The sequence below is a fragment of the Rosa chinensis genome, chromosome 1, assembly GCF_002994745.2.
Source record: "Rosa chinensis cultivar Old Blush chromosome 1, RchiOBHm-V2, whole genome shotgun sequence".
NCBI classification, from domain to species: Eukaryota; Viridiplantae; Streptophyta; class Magnoliopsida; order Rosales; family Rosaceae; genus Rosa; species Rosa chinensis.
Genome location: NC_037088.1, coordinates 21,096,668 through 21,111,101, shown reverse-complemented (window position 1 = coordinate 21,111,101; position 14,434 = coordinate 21,096,668).

Below are 14,434 nucleotides of genomic sequence, written 5' to 3'. Positions count from 1 at the left end.
AATTATCAAGGAGAGAATCAAGGAAATTACGTTGAGAATATCAAGGGAGAGTTTCAAGGGATTGTGCAACAAGAAAATGCTCAAAACAAGTCCAGATTCATCCCTCAATTCCCTCAAGATATGTTAGCCGAAATTAAGGAATTAAAATCTGCAGTTTTAATGTGAATCAAGAGAAAATCAAGGGGAGAATGTTAGGATAAAGTCATGGAGAGATTTAAGGGAGAAAATGTCCAAAATGAGTCCGGATACATTGTCTGGGTTCATGCCTAGATATTTGGGCGAAAATTGTGAATAAAATCAGATAAAATCTTGGGAAAATCGGCAACAATATATTAGGGATTTATTTTGGAGCTTTTTGATTGGCTGGATGACACAAACAGAGCTGACGTGGTGCTACGTGATTGGTCAAAGCTGTGTGGCATTATCAGATTAATTCCTTGAGAAATTAAAAGAAGGATCATGAAGCTTAGCCATCCCCCTATATAAACCCCCCTATGCTTGACGTTTAAACACACCACTTCTCTCTCCCATAACGTCAAAGCTCCCTCTCCATTCTCTAGTTCAAGTTCTGCATTTTCAAGCAAGGAGAGGAAGAAGAAGAAGGAGTCGTGAAGACCTAGCCTCCATCATCCACCTTGAAGACTTGCTTCCAAGATTCAAGATCCCAACGTTTCAAGCTCTCCATATCCATCTCCACTCACAGTGTAATTCATTCTTTTTCCTTGTAATCTTTTGATTTCCTTGTTTGATTTCGTATGAATTTGTTCTAGTTAACAATAACGTTTAGGGCAAAGTTTAAGCCCAAATTCTATGATTAAATAAAGTTTTCAAATTTCATAATTGTGATTCTAAGTTGCTTATGTGAGTTTGTTCAATTGAATTTGCTTGATAGAAAATTTTTATATGTTTATCTTATTTGGGTCGACAGTACTTATAGGATTTGTATGTAATTGATGCTAGATTTAGGTAAACAATTCACCTAATAGTTTTGTGAACCTAAATCACAAGTAGTAAAGGTCGAATTCAATTGAAGAGAATTGCAAATAGATGAACTTATTCATACTAGGTTGTCACTTAAGTTGATAACCTTTCTCTATGTTTCTTGTGTTGAACATGTCTTGATTAGCTAGCTTTCTAGACTTTGATTGCATGTTTAATAGGATTGATCTAGGTGCTTTCACTTAGATTAATTAGTAAAGGAAAGTAAAATATGGGAAATCATTTACTTCAAATGTATCACATGATCGACTTCTTTCTTATGACTTAGATGATCAATTGTAGGATTCGAATTGAGTTTGATTACATGGAATTGGTTTTGATATTTGTTTCTTACGTTTCATTCTTGTACATGCATTTTTGTATTTTCTTTCTTTTATTTATTTTAATTTTCAAAACCCTAATTCTTAATTAAATCCCCCTTTTATTTAGTTATTTGTATATATTTTTGTAAATATTATACTTTGTATTTATTTTAATTCTTTATTTGTTTTACAATGACAGGTGTACCCTCAATCCCCAGTTAGAACGATCCATATTTACCATATACTGTAACGTCCTGAACCTAAATTTACCAGTTTATGAGTCGTTCGATGGGTAAACAACATTTACATTTACTTTCTGGCTCCGTTTCGATATTTTAGGGGCCCTAAAAGTTGGCTTTTTGTTTGGGTCAAAATTTGAAAAACTTTTCTTCATGAAAGTTGTAGAGGACATTAAACCGAGCGCGTGCATACTTGGTTCGTAAAAATCGGAGTTCATATGCGAAAGTTATAAGCAAAATATGCAACTTACTGTTTATGGTAGATCGGTATAAATTTGAAAAATTATTGTGGCCAGGTAACTTTTCTTTCTTTTCTCTCTCCTTCTCCCGTGCTCTCTCTGTCTCTCTTCTGCAACTCTCTCTTTCACCACCTCTAGGCCACTAAATGGCGAGCTGCGAGCATCAATAGACTCGTCTCCTCCTCCTTAACATGCATGTGGGAGTTGTTTATGGCGATTTGGCTGGAAATGTGGAGATCGAAGCCAACACTTTTTACTGTAGCGAATTGGTCAACGCCAATTTCCAGCCACCTCCGGTCACAAACCCAGATCCATTAGAAGCGCCTTGAGCCACTCTTCATGCTCGCCAAGTTTCATAACCCAGATAGAAGCATGGAGGAAGAAAGCATAATTGGAAAATTTCACTGTACTTCAGAGTGCTTAATTTTTCTGACTTTGTCACAGTTGAGAAAGTTATTGGAAATGTTGAGATGATGTTGTGGATGAAATTTGGTGGCCGGAGGAGGACTTGGCCGCCGCATGAACAGTGTCACCGCATGAATAGTGCGAAGGTGAATAGTACGGTGTATGAACAGTGATTTATATTATGTTTTTTTTTAGCTAGTTAAATCCTATATTTGTTGTAGAGTTTGTAAATGTGATTTTAGTGGATTGTGGTGTGATTTGTTATGGATTATGAATTTCTAAAGTTTAGTGAGACGGGTGTCGATTATGGGAATTTGACCTTCGTATTTTCCCTTGTTTCTGCTTTGGAATACTTAATCGATGAATTGGTAATAGTGGTAAAGTTTGGATTGAATCCAAGAAGAAGTGGATAGGTGATTTATGAGGATATGATGTGGGAATGGTATTTAATTTCCGGATTGTTATTCAGGAATTATAATTGTGTACAGGACGACGTACCGAGCTACTGCTCGATGAATGAAACCGTTTGTGTGGTCGCCTAAATAGTACAGTGAGTGGACATTTATTTTAAATTAAATGTGCATGCAGTATATTATTAATTTTCGATTGAGGTTTAATTTGAATTATTGAGTATTATGATTTTATGAGCTTGATTTCTTGAGATTTATTATGCCCTATGAGTTACTGAATTTTTAGTGGATTTCCTTCCCGAGGGCTTTCAATATATTTTCAAGCTAATTATTTATGAGTTATTGAGTTGGGAAATGATTTTCGGGAAGCGACTGATTCAGAAAATATTATGAGAATTATTGATTTCGAATATCAGTTTTTATGATGATATACGAGTATGAAGGATTTAGCAAATATTTGTGCATGATTGAATTATCGAGATTTATTGAGTTTTGAGCTCCGCACTTATCAGCCTTGAGTTAGATTGAGATTTCTTTCCGAAAGCATTTATTGATTTACAGAGTATTTGATCTATACTTTCGAGGATTTATTAAGATATTGAGATTTGAGTTAGCGAGATAATCCTGAGTTATGCTTTTGGTGAATTTTTAATGTTTTATTGAAGTAACAGTGAGTTTCTGTCCGAAAGCAAGTAATTAAAAGAGGTTGTTTCCAGTTTATTGAGGAGGCTATTCGGTTTATTGAGGAGGCTATCTTCGGCGCATGCGTATATTACCTAGTTGGCAGTCCCTTCTAGGTAATAGTCTGGTTGGCAGTCCCTTCTAGACTACATCCCGGTTGACAGTCCCTTCTGATGCGTCACCTGGTTGGCAGTCCCTTCCAAATGACATGAGGTAGTTAGTTGGCAGTCCCTTCTAACTACCTGTGGCTAGTTGGCAGTCCCTTCCGATGCGTCATCTGGGTGGCAGTCCCTCCTACATGGCATGAGATGACTAGACAGCAGCCATTCCTAGTCATCAAACGAGCCTCTTGAAAATGATATTTTTATAAGGATTGAGGATGAGATTTTAAGAGATTGCAAGATGTTCTATTTTTAAGTGATTAAGATTGCAGTAAAGATGATGATTAAAAGTATTTCCAATATTGTTACTGCATGCGAGGTTTTAGAGAATAACTTGGGAAAGCGTTAAGTTTTACTTATTCATTTGAAATTATTTATTTTTCGTCCACTCACTCTAACGGATTTTAAATGTTTTTCCCTGTGCCCTTCAGTTTCAAATGCCCAGTTTGCAGGCCAATTTAGCTTGAGGTCGAGTGTACATGGGGTTGAGGCATAGCTGTCATAGCTTCCGCATTTTAAAAGTATTAGTCCTTTATCTTATATTTTATCATCTTGTACACCTGTACATTAGATTGCTCTGATAACCCAGGATATTAATATTCTTAAGTTCAGAATTGTTTGTGAAACGGGAGATGTTGTGATATGGGGAGCAGGGTGGCTCCAGAAGATTAAGGGTGGATTATTTTAGAAGTGTAAATGTCTTTCTACATGTTTTTGGGTAGTCCACTTTTAAAGGGAGTTCCGCCAAATTTTTGGTAGAATTTCTTCTGAGGTAGGCCCCGCAGGGCCTCTTTGGATTTCAAGATGAAATCCGGGGCGGGTCCTGTCAAATACTAACGATGACTTTTTAGGGCTAAATTGCGCGCTTGCTTTTAAGCGCATCAGTGGCAATTGAGTAACTGAGCAAAGCATCCTTTTGGAGTCTTCGCACAAAGTATGGATTTAGAAGTTTTATATTCTTTTTTCACTATCTTGATTACAAGATGTGGGTTTTGAATATTTAATCAACTATTCTTAACGAAGAGTCGTTACCTATACATGTGATTAATAGGGATTTCTATGTGCATAAGTGGAACGACAGATGGAGATTTTAATTAGTCTAATTTTTCAATAGGAACCGGTCAATATGCAAAATCTGTTTAAGTTGCAATAACCGTTGATTTGTTGAATGACTATAGATACTTTGTTATGGTTTTAAGGTTGGTGAGTGCAATGTCAGTTGTGATCAATTGAGTTTTGTGATAGTGTTGTAGTACGATAAATTAGTTTAGTCTCTATGGTGTTAGTAGACTTCTAGAGAAATATATTGTCACGCCCCTAATTTTTAACACAATAAAAATCGATATATAATCTCATAATTATACATGCGTGATCGTTCAGTCATCAATACAAAATACCTGGAATTTTTTCCCCTTTAAACCAAGTATATACTAATGCCTTGAACGCACTATGTCAATATACATTCGCCCTAAAGAATTATATATTACACAAGCTTACGAATTAAATTGCCAACAACAAAATAAAACGTAAATGCTCCTCAGAACTTATTACATAACGAAAGTTATAACAATTGCAAAGCCAACAAAATTTACTTCCTACCCGTTCTGCTGCCAACAAGCTACCTCAGCTTCAGTCATGATTACCCTGACCTGCAGGATTAACCCCTACACCATTGAATAGTGCACCGGGTTGCCACACAACAAACCCGGTAAGCTTTTGAAAGCTTGTATGAGTAACTCATGAACATCAATCAACAACTCACACAAATCAACTTAAGGAAACAATGCAACCATGATTCCTTCTAACATTCCATGTCCTTTCCACCAAAGGGATAATGTTAGGTCCATAATTACCTAGTAATTATCCCCCTAATCTTGCACTTTTACTTAACCTTTGTGTTCATTTATATCTATTTATTATGTTTTTTCTTATCATGCTAGGAAAAAATGGAAAAGCTTGGAAATGCACTAAAAAGTCAATCTTAGGACATTTTCCTGCTCCAGCTAGGAGAAACCGAGCTAGGCAAGGAAGGAGGAGCGGCAGATTGACCAGATGAACTCCAAATGAGTTGAAAATTTTCAGATATATTTTAGACATCCTCAGGATCATTTCTTATGAAGAGTGAAAGAGCTAGTTCTGAGTGGAAGGTTGTCAAAAGATCTATCCAACTTTCTGACTAAAAGACAAAAACTGCAAAACCGGACCTGTACAGATTCCGACAGAATTTCCGGCCACACCACTGTGAAATAAGCTCTGAAATTTTACCAGGATGATATAAACTCATGGAGGAACATTTGGTATGAAGAAACTGAAGGCCAATTCCGAAGTCTCGGTGGAGATTCAATTGAAGGAAGAAAGGAGAAGAAAGTGCGCAAATGGACAAAAAAATGGGTCAATGGAGGTCAATGCCGAATTTCCAACCACTTCCAACCAAGGACATGTGTGGAGGGCATGGAACAGCTGTTGACTAGGGTTAGAGAGTTTAGATGGAAAAACTTTCGGTGTAGGTTATTTTGAAATTCAAAATTTGAAGGATGACAAATGGTCCTCCTCTTATATCTTACACCTTTGTCTCCCAATGACCCTTCTACCCTTACTTCATCTCCTCCACCAAAATATCTATGGGCTTCCTAAGTCATTTTCATGTGGAGTTAAAGATTAGATCCACATTTTGTGCTTACACATTTATTCTTTACATCTAGCCTTTCATTTCCTTTGATCTCCACCCTCCATTCATCACTCTTGGCCTATACAAACACCCTCCCCTCATGGTGGACATTTTTCATGTTCTCTTCTCACTTTCTCACACATCTCTTCACACATTTCTCTTAGTTTCATAGCTTTAGTGCATAGTTTCTTAGTTTTGTTTAGAGATAGGTGTATAGCTTCTTGGGTTCTTGGTTTTTCCTTACCAAAACCGAAGTATCTATACACTTTTGATCAATCACAACTCTAGTTTTATATATTCGAGTCTTGCTTATCATACTTCTAAGAGACTTTGTGGAGTTGCATGGTGTTTTTGGTTCTTTTCTCTTATTAGAAACCAAAAATATCATGCTAGGAAACATTTCTCACCTTATTTTGCATCTTGGAGGGTAGAAAGTGTTTTTAGAGGTACGGTTTGGTTCTTTTTGGAACCAAACCCGTGGGTATTCATTCCTTTATCTACTATTTTCTCTCCTAACTTGATGCTTTACAAGTTTATGGCTTTAATTTATGGAACTATGAGTTGTGAGTAGAATAAATTTGGGGCAAGGGTTTAGCCCTAGCCGAATTTGTGTACAAACTATGTAGTTAAATTTAATATGGATCATGCCATGAATTTTTACTTTGCTAGTTTAATTGTTCATCATTTATACTTCTTAGATTTGTCACCTAAGGTTGGTAAATGTTGATAATTTCATGAAAGTATGCTAGGCTTGACAAACTTAGTAAACTTAAGCATGTTGCAAATGTAGAAATGGTAATCTTGTGATAATCAAATAAGGTTGCTTGGGTCCTTACAATTGAGCTTATCATGTGGATGTGGCTTAGGTGTCCGGTAATCAAGGGATCTTAGCTTGCATCTACATAGGTCTACCTGTGTTCGATAATCAAGGAATTGGTAGAAACTAAAATGATTGTAGGAGAGTTATGTCCGATAATCAAGGGGTAGCTTCAATACATTCTCTAGTATAATTGTTTCTTGGTTACTCGATAATCAAGAGAACTGAGGGGGATTCCATCTTGGCATTAGCATGTTAGATTTGGTTACTTAAAATTTACACAAAGGAGGTTAGGTGTGATGCCTTACAACCCCTTTTAACTCATTTGATCAAATTTCTTACACTTTGTTAGTTTATTTAGCTTTATTTGCACTTTAATTTTAATATAGTTAAAATTAATTCAAAAGCCGATTCACTACTATCCATTGTTAATATCACTTTTGGTAGTTAGGCTTCCAAAGGGCCAAAACTATTGAACTTGTAAAAAGGTAGACTTTGCATGTGTTTTCTAGGTTTATTTTCGCGGTGATCTAGGTAGGGTAGAGTTACTCAATCCCTTGGGTACGATACTCTTTACTTTTTCCCTTTACTAAAACTTGACCTCCTATACTTGGGAGTAGGGAACATCTCACAAATTTGCACATATTTTCACACTCAATGATGTCTCCAACAAGTTTTTGGCGCCGTTGCCGGGGATTGAGGTAAAACTCAATCCCTATTAGGTTGCCGTGGGACTAGAGAACCCATTTTTTCTAGTTTATCTTAATTTTTTTTCCTTTAATTATTTGGTAGTTTTTGCGTGGTAGTTTAATTTTTGAAATTGCTACAAGTACTTTGGGTAAGTAAATTTGTAAATTGTGGTAAAAAAAAAGACTAAATTGAGCATATTGAAATTAGTAAGATAGTCTTGCCTATTTGCTATTTGCTTATTACTTGTGCAATTTCACCTTTTAGTTAATTAATTAAAATTAGTGCTTTGACTTAATTCTTTCAAATTTGAATTTGATTAGAACTTGTAGTTTTTTAAGTAAATAGGATTTGGATTCCATCTTTGTAACGTCGAGTTTATTCACCCTTCACAAGTAGGCTCATCCGATTGAATACGATGTCTAGGTAAGATTTGAATGAGAGAAGTGTACTCAAGTGAGCTTCGGCTCCACCAAAATATCTTCCTACTCTTACCTGGTCGTATTTCATTAGGAGTTACTGAACTGTTGAGTGTTAGACAACACCCAAATTTGGATTTCTTTTCCCTTTTGCTTTTCTAATTACAAATTCTAATTTGAGTTCTAATTTTCTAGAAATACTTAAAGTTTTAGTTTGAGTCACATTGGACATTGTTAATGTCCTTAAACTTAAACCCGGATTGGCGGACTCCAAAATGGTGAAAAGAATAAACCAAGATGAAGAATTTGGGAGTTTGGGAGTAGTCGAGAGCATGGGTTGATGTGTTCAAAGCTTAAGTGTGAGGTTCCTTCAATTGGTGATGCATGGAGCTAGAGATGGCAAGTGCCTAACTTGGCCTTGTGAGGTTATCACCTATTTTGGACTATAGAGCTAAGTGGGGGATCGATCTACAAAGATTTTGCATTTCTCTAACTCTACTCTTTAGTTTTCCTAGTATGAATTGATTGTATTTCTATGTGTTTTTGTGTTGTTATGCTTGCGGCAAGTTGAGTAATTGATAGCCTTTTCACCCTTGGTCAATGGATAAGACACAAAAGATTTAGCTTTTATTCAAATGATTATCCAAAGTTCAAGTGTGAGGTGGCTAGCCTTTCTCTCTTGCCATGTAGTTAATTTAGTTCTATTAAATGCTAGTTGCGGCCTTAATGATGCATGCTCCCCAAAACATTGATAGGATCTTAATAGCTTTATTATACATTAAGGACTATATGATGTTTTAAGTGTGAGGTGCTTGTTAAGCCAATGTTTAGTTTGTTAATAAATTATGTTGACTAGCATTAGGAAGTTTTTATTTGGTCCTACGCTTTGCACATGATTCACAATTGTTCATAACGGCACATTGAGGACAATGTGTGATTTAAGTGTGAGGTGGTAAGGCTAAGTAATAACATTCCTTATCCTTTTCTTCATTTGTTACCCTTATTGAAAAATCCATAAAAATTGAAAATTTTTGAAAAATACAAAAAGATTTTGACTTGCTTGCGTGGTTCCTAAACTGAAATAACCCCCGACGATGAGACCAAACTTATGCCTAACTGGATTGATTTATTTTGAGCATGTTTAGCGATTGAAAAATCAATGCTTATTTAATAAATGGATTTGGCGTTTTGTGCTCACGTGCATTTAAACTCATATTGCCTATGTCATTTTAGATGCATTCATGTGGAAAAGATGAGGACTAAAATTGTTGAAACTATCTATGCCTAATTATGTGAGCTTTTGAGCCTAAGAGAGTGCATACAAGTTTCAAATGCACTAATTCTTTCATTGTGTGATCAATTCATTGTGCATGTAATCTAGAACTTGCTCCAAATCTTTCGAAACTTTATATCAAGCATGAGTTGTTATTGGGGAAGACCAAGGCATTAGGAATCCAGCATGGCCAAATAGCTTTTGTCCTTAAAGAAAAAATCCATTAGCAAGCCATTTCGAGCCTTAAAAAAAAATGTGTTAGCCTTTTCATTTCTCCACCACCACAAATATCTACCTTTATAAAACTTAAACACTTTTCCTACCTTTTCTAAGCCAAGTGGTAAGCAATGTGAGTCCTATTATTAGTTTGGTGCTTGTAAATGGGTTTGAGGAATTAAAAAAGAATAAGTGTGAGGTGGGTAGGATATTGTGTGAGTGAGAGCTACGGGTTGTAGCCAATAAGAGAAAAAGGTGACCCTAGAAACATGTTCAAAATATCAAAAGAATTATTCAAAGTCAATATGGACTAGGGTCACCAAAAGAAAAGAAAATAGAAAAATGAAAAATAGAAAAATTGTTGTGCCAAAATAGTATGAGTGAAAAAAATAAATACAAAAAGAGTGTGGGTTGTACAAAAGGGGGAATAATAGTTTTTAATAGTCCTTTAATTTTTGGGTTTGTGAAAAGAAAAAAGAAGGTTTTACAAAGCACCTGGAGTCTTAGCGAAAAAGGAACTCAACAAGAGAATTGCTTATTAGGAGGCTTAGAATTTGTAATTTCCTTTCCCTTCATTTCTTTAACCCCTCACCTAAGCCCCATTACAACCTAAATAAAAGACCTTGTGATCCAAGGGAACTTATGCAATGAGCATGTGGAGAAAAGATGGAAGAGCAAGCCTATGGAAAGCATGTCAATTGAATTGTTTTTTAGTGCAAACACTAACCATTAAACACTTGAATGAAAATGAGTGATATCCATGTGAGTTTGATGGTTAGACAAATGTGGTTCAAGTTAATCCCATGTGAATCATTTATGGTGGCACGCATGGTATATGCATTCTATATATTATGTTGAGCATGACTTTCCAAATCCAATTACTAGCTTTGCATTTCGAAAATTTGGTTTCTAAGCTTGTTTAATTGAAAGTCAATCCACTAAGTCATGGTTTTCTAAGGGAAAATGGTAAAATCCCAAGGATGTAAGCGAGACTTTTAGTTTGTTTGTGCTAGTTTAGTTTATGTTTTTGCTTGAGGACAAGCAAAGTGTAAGTGTGAGGTATTTTGTTAGGTCCATAATTACCTAGTAATTATTTCCCTAATCTTGCACTTTTGCTTAACCTTTGTGTTCATTTATATCTATTTATTATGTTTTTTATTATCATGCTAGGAAATAATGGAAAAGCTTGGAAATGCACTAAAAAGTCAATCTTAGAACATTTTCCTGCTCCGGCTAGGAGAAACCGAGCTAGGCAAGAAAGGAGGAGCAGCAGACTGATCAAATGAACTCCAAATGAGTTGAAAATTTCCAGATATATTTTAGAAATCCTAAGGATCATTTCTTATGAATAGTGAAATAGCTAGTTCTGAGTGGAAGGTTGTCAAAAGATCGATCCAACTTTCTGACTAAAAGATGAAAACTGCAAAACCGGACCTGTATGAATTCCGACAGTATTTCCGGCCACACCACGGTGAAATAAGCTCTGAAATTTTACCAGGATGATATACACTCATGGAGGAACATTTGGTATGAATAAACCAAAGGCCAATTTCGAAGTTTCGGTGGAGATTCAATTAAAGGAAGAAAGGAGAAGAAAGTGCGCAAACGGACAAAAAAATGGGTCAATAGAGGTCAATGCTGAATTTCCAACCATTTCCAACCAAGGACATGTGTGGAGGGCATGGAATAGCTGTTGACTAGGGTTAGAGAGTTTAGATGGAAAGACTTTAGGTGTAGGTTATTTTGAAATTCAAAATTTGAAGGATGACATATGGTCCTCGTCTTACATCTTACACATTTGTCTCCCAATGACCCTATACCCTTACTTCATCTCCTCCACCAAAATATCTATGGACTTCCCAAGTCATTTTCATGTGGAGTTAAAGATTAGATCAACATTTTGTGCTTACACATTTGTTCTTTACATCTAGCCCTTCATTTCCTTTGATCTCCACCCTCCATTCATCACTCTTGGCCTATAAAAACACCCTCCCCTCATGGTGGACATTTTTCATGTTCTCCTCTCACTTTCTCACACATCTCTTCACACATTTCTCTTAGTTTCATAGCTTTAGTTCATAGTTTCATGGTTTTGTGTAGAGATAGGTGTATAGTTTCTTGGGTTCTTGGTTTTTCCTTACCAAAACCGAAGTATCTATACACTTTTGATCAATCACAACTCTAGTTTCATATATTTGAGTCTTGCTTATCATACTTCTCAGAGACTTTGTCGAGTTGCATGGTGTTTTTGGTTCATTTCTCTTATTAGAAACCAAAAATACCATGCTAGGAAACATTTCTCACCTTATTTTGCATCTTGGAGGGTAGAAAGTCTTATTACCCACAGATTAAAATCTGTGGGTAATTGTTGTTTTACTAGTAGTGCAATTTGCCTGAATTTTCAAAACCATATATATATATATATATATATATATATATATATATATATATATATATATACAGATTCTATCCAGAGCGGAGCTCCGCTTTGAAATTAACGTGTGAAGTTCGAGTTTTGGGTCACTTTTCGGTCGTACATCCACATCTCGACCATTCAGTTTTTAGGTACTAGTGTGTAGATCATCTCTGCAAATTTTCAGCCAAATTGATGATCGTTAAGGTATCTAACTCGCTTAAACTAATGGACGGACTGAATCTGTCAACCTGAACCGTACTAGCTTTAAGGCAATTATCAATGCCTTAACGATCATCATTTTGGCTGAAAATTTGCAGAGACGATCTATACACTAGTACCTAAAAACTGAACGGTCGAGATGTGGATATGCAACCGAAAAGTGACCCAAAACTCGAACTTCACACGTTAATTTTCAAAGCGGAGCTCCGCTCTGGATTGGATCTGTATATATATATATATATATATATATATATATATATATATATATATATATTCCACACTGATGATCATTGCAATGGAGAAACAGTCTAGCTTTTGGCTTCATTGCGACTCTTGAATCCTGATCATAGGACTTGTGGTGGCAATGTTCAAGTCCTTCTGGTTTGAGGTAGGTTTCTTCTTCTTCTTCGAATAGTTTCGGGGTTTGTATGGACTTTTGATGCAATGTTTCAATGGTGTCAATATCTTTATAGCATTTTGAATTTAGATGGGTTTCTGATCAACCATATGATAAACGCAATGTTTGGTTGTAGAGAATTAAAAGCAGAAATGTCTCCAAATTCTGAAAAAGGATTTTTTTTTTTTCTTCCTTTTTAAGCTTTGATTTGTTCCAAACTTGATGATACTGTTTAGGTTTGAAAATATTGATGCTTTGGAAAAAAATCAAGTTTAGGTGAAGGTAGCATGTATTTTTTAAACAATATTAAACTCATACTTGTTATAGGCTCTTTTCTTGTTTTGCAAACAGAGGTTTTCTATCATTTTCTCATCAAGATTGTGAAGACACACTCCAATCTCCATTCTCTCTTCTGCATGGGGAGTTTACTAACTGAAAATTGTGTTGTTCTTTGTAGAGAGCTGCTCATCCAGACCAAATGGAGAAACCTACTTACCGGAAAGTGTTCTCGAGAAGTCTTGTTTGGCATACTCGTGTCCTTTTGTTTATGCTTTGCATTGCTTTGCCTGCACAATTCAACTTCATTGGGTTTCAGCAATTGGGTTAACATTTGGGGGAACAGTCATGTTCACCACATATTTGATTCTTGCTTCGGTGGTTACATTTATGTCTATGATGATCTTCCTGCCAAATTTTGATATGACCCGCCCCGGATTTCACCATGAAATTCTAGGTGGCCCTGCGGGGCCCACCGTAGAGTAACTCTATCGAGAACTGGCAGAGTCACCCCTAAAGTGGACTACCCAAAACATTAACCCACAATAGATCAGAGCCAAACGAAGAAGTGCGGAAGCTATTCGTCAACTATACCTCGAACCATGTACGCCCGACCTCAACTAATAACGCCTGCAAACTAGACGTTAGAAACCGAAAGGCCCAGGGGAAAGTAGAAGAAAAACGTTAGCATGAATGGACAAAAATAAACAATTTAAAAGAAAAAGGATTTCATACTTTCCCACATTTATTCTCTTAAAAATTTTGATGCATACAACAATAGGAAAACACATTTAGCTTTAAATCCAAGAATTTCAAAATGATAAACCGACTAGCCTCGCTAGTCACAACATTTGAAAAATATATCGTAAAACCGAAATCTCATTTCTCAAGAAGATAAGACCAGCCCCGCTGGCTATAGTGAAAATCGGACTAGCCCCGCTAGTCAAGCAACGATAAGATATGGGGAAGAAGTATCACCATACGAAAGAAGGGAGCCTCTCAGGCTCGGATCGGAGTGTCCCACACTCTGGAGCATCCCATGCTCTGCTTTACTCACCCACAAACACATAGTAAGCAGGGAGGAGTACTAATAGGCTAGCTAGCAATAAAATATATCGACCTAGGTATGGTGGGTAAAAATCCTTCAAATCCAATAAATCTATACGGCTTCCCCATAAGTCCCGCGAATAAAAACACGGGTACGATTCCCAACCGTACCTGAAAATTCTCGTAAAAAGTCACATAAATCAACAGCGTGTCACACACGCTAAAAGAATAATTAGATCAATCGTTGATAGGAGCACAATGTGCGACGATATTAATGAGTATGTGCTCCATTTTAGCCTTGTTTCTCCCTTAAGTTTCATGTTTTGAGTCATCGAGTCATTTTAAGAGTCTTGTGGAGTGTTTGGCGTGAAATAGGAAGAAAACGCAAAATTCATGAAGAATCCTAGCGGGATCAGGATTCCTCACCGTCATGCTAATCTGTGGGCCTTAAGAGAGAATTTATGGGTGTATTTTTCTGAAATTAAATTGTTTTACTTTCTTTTATTTTCTCTAAAAGAATTTAATTTTGTGCCCTTTATTAAATCAGGTTGACCAAGCAATGA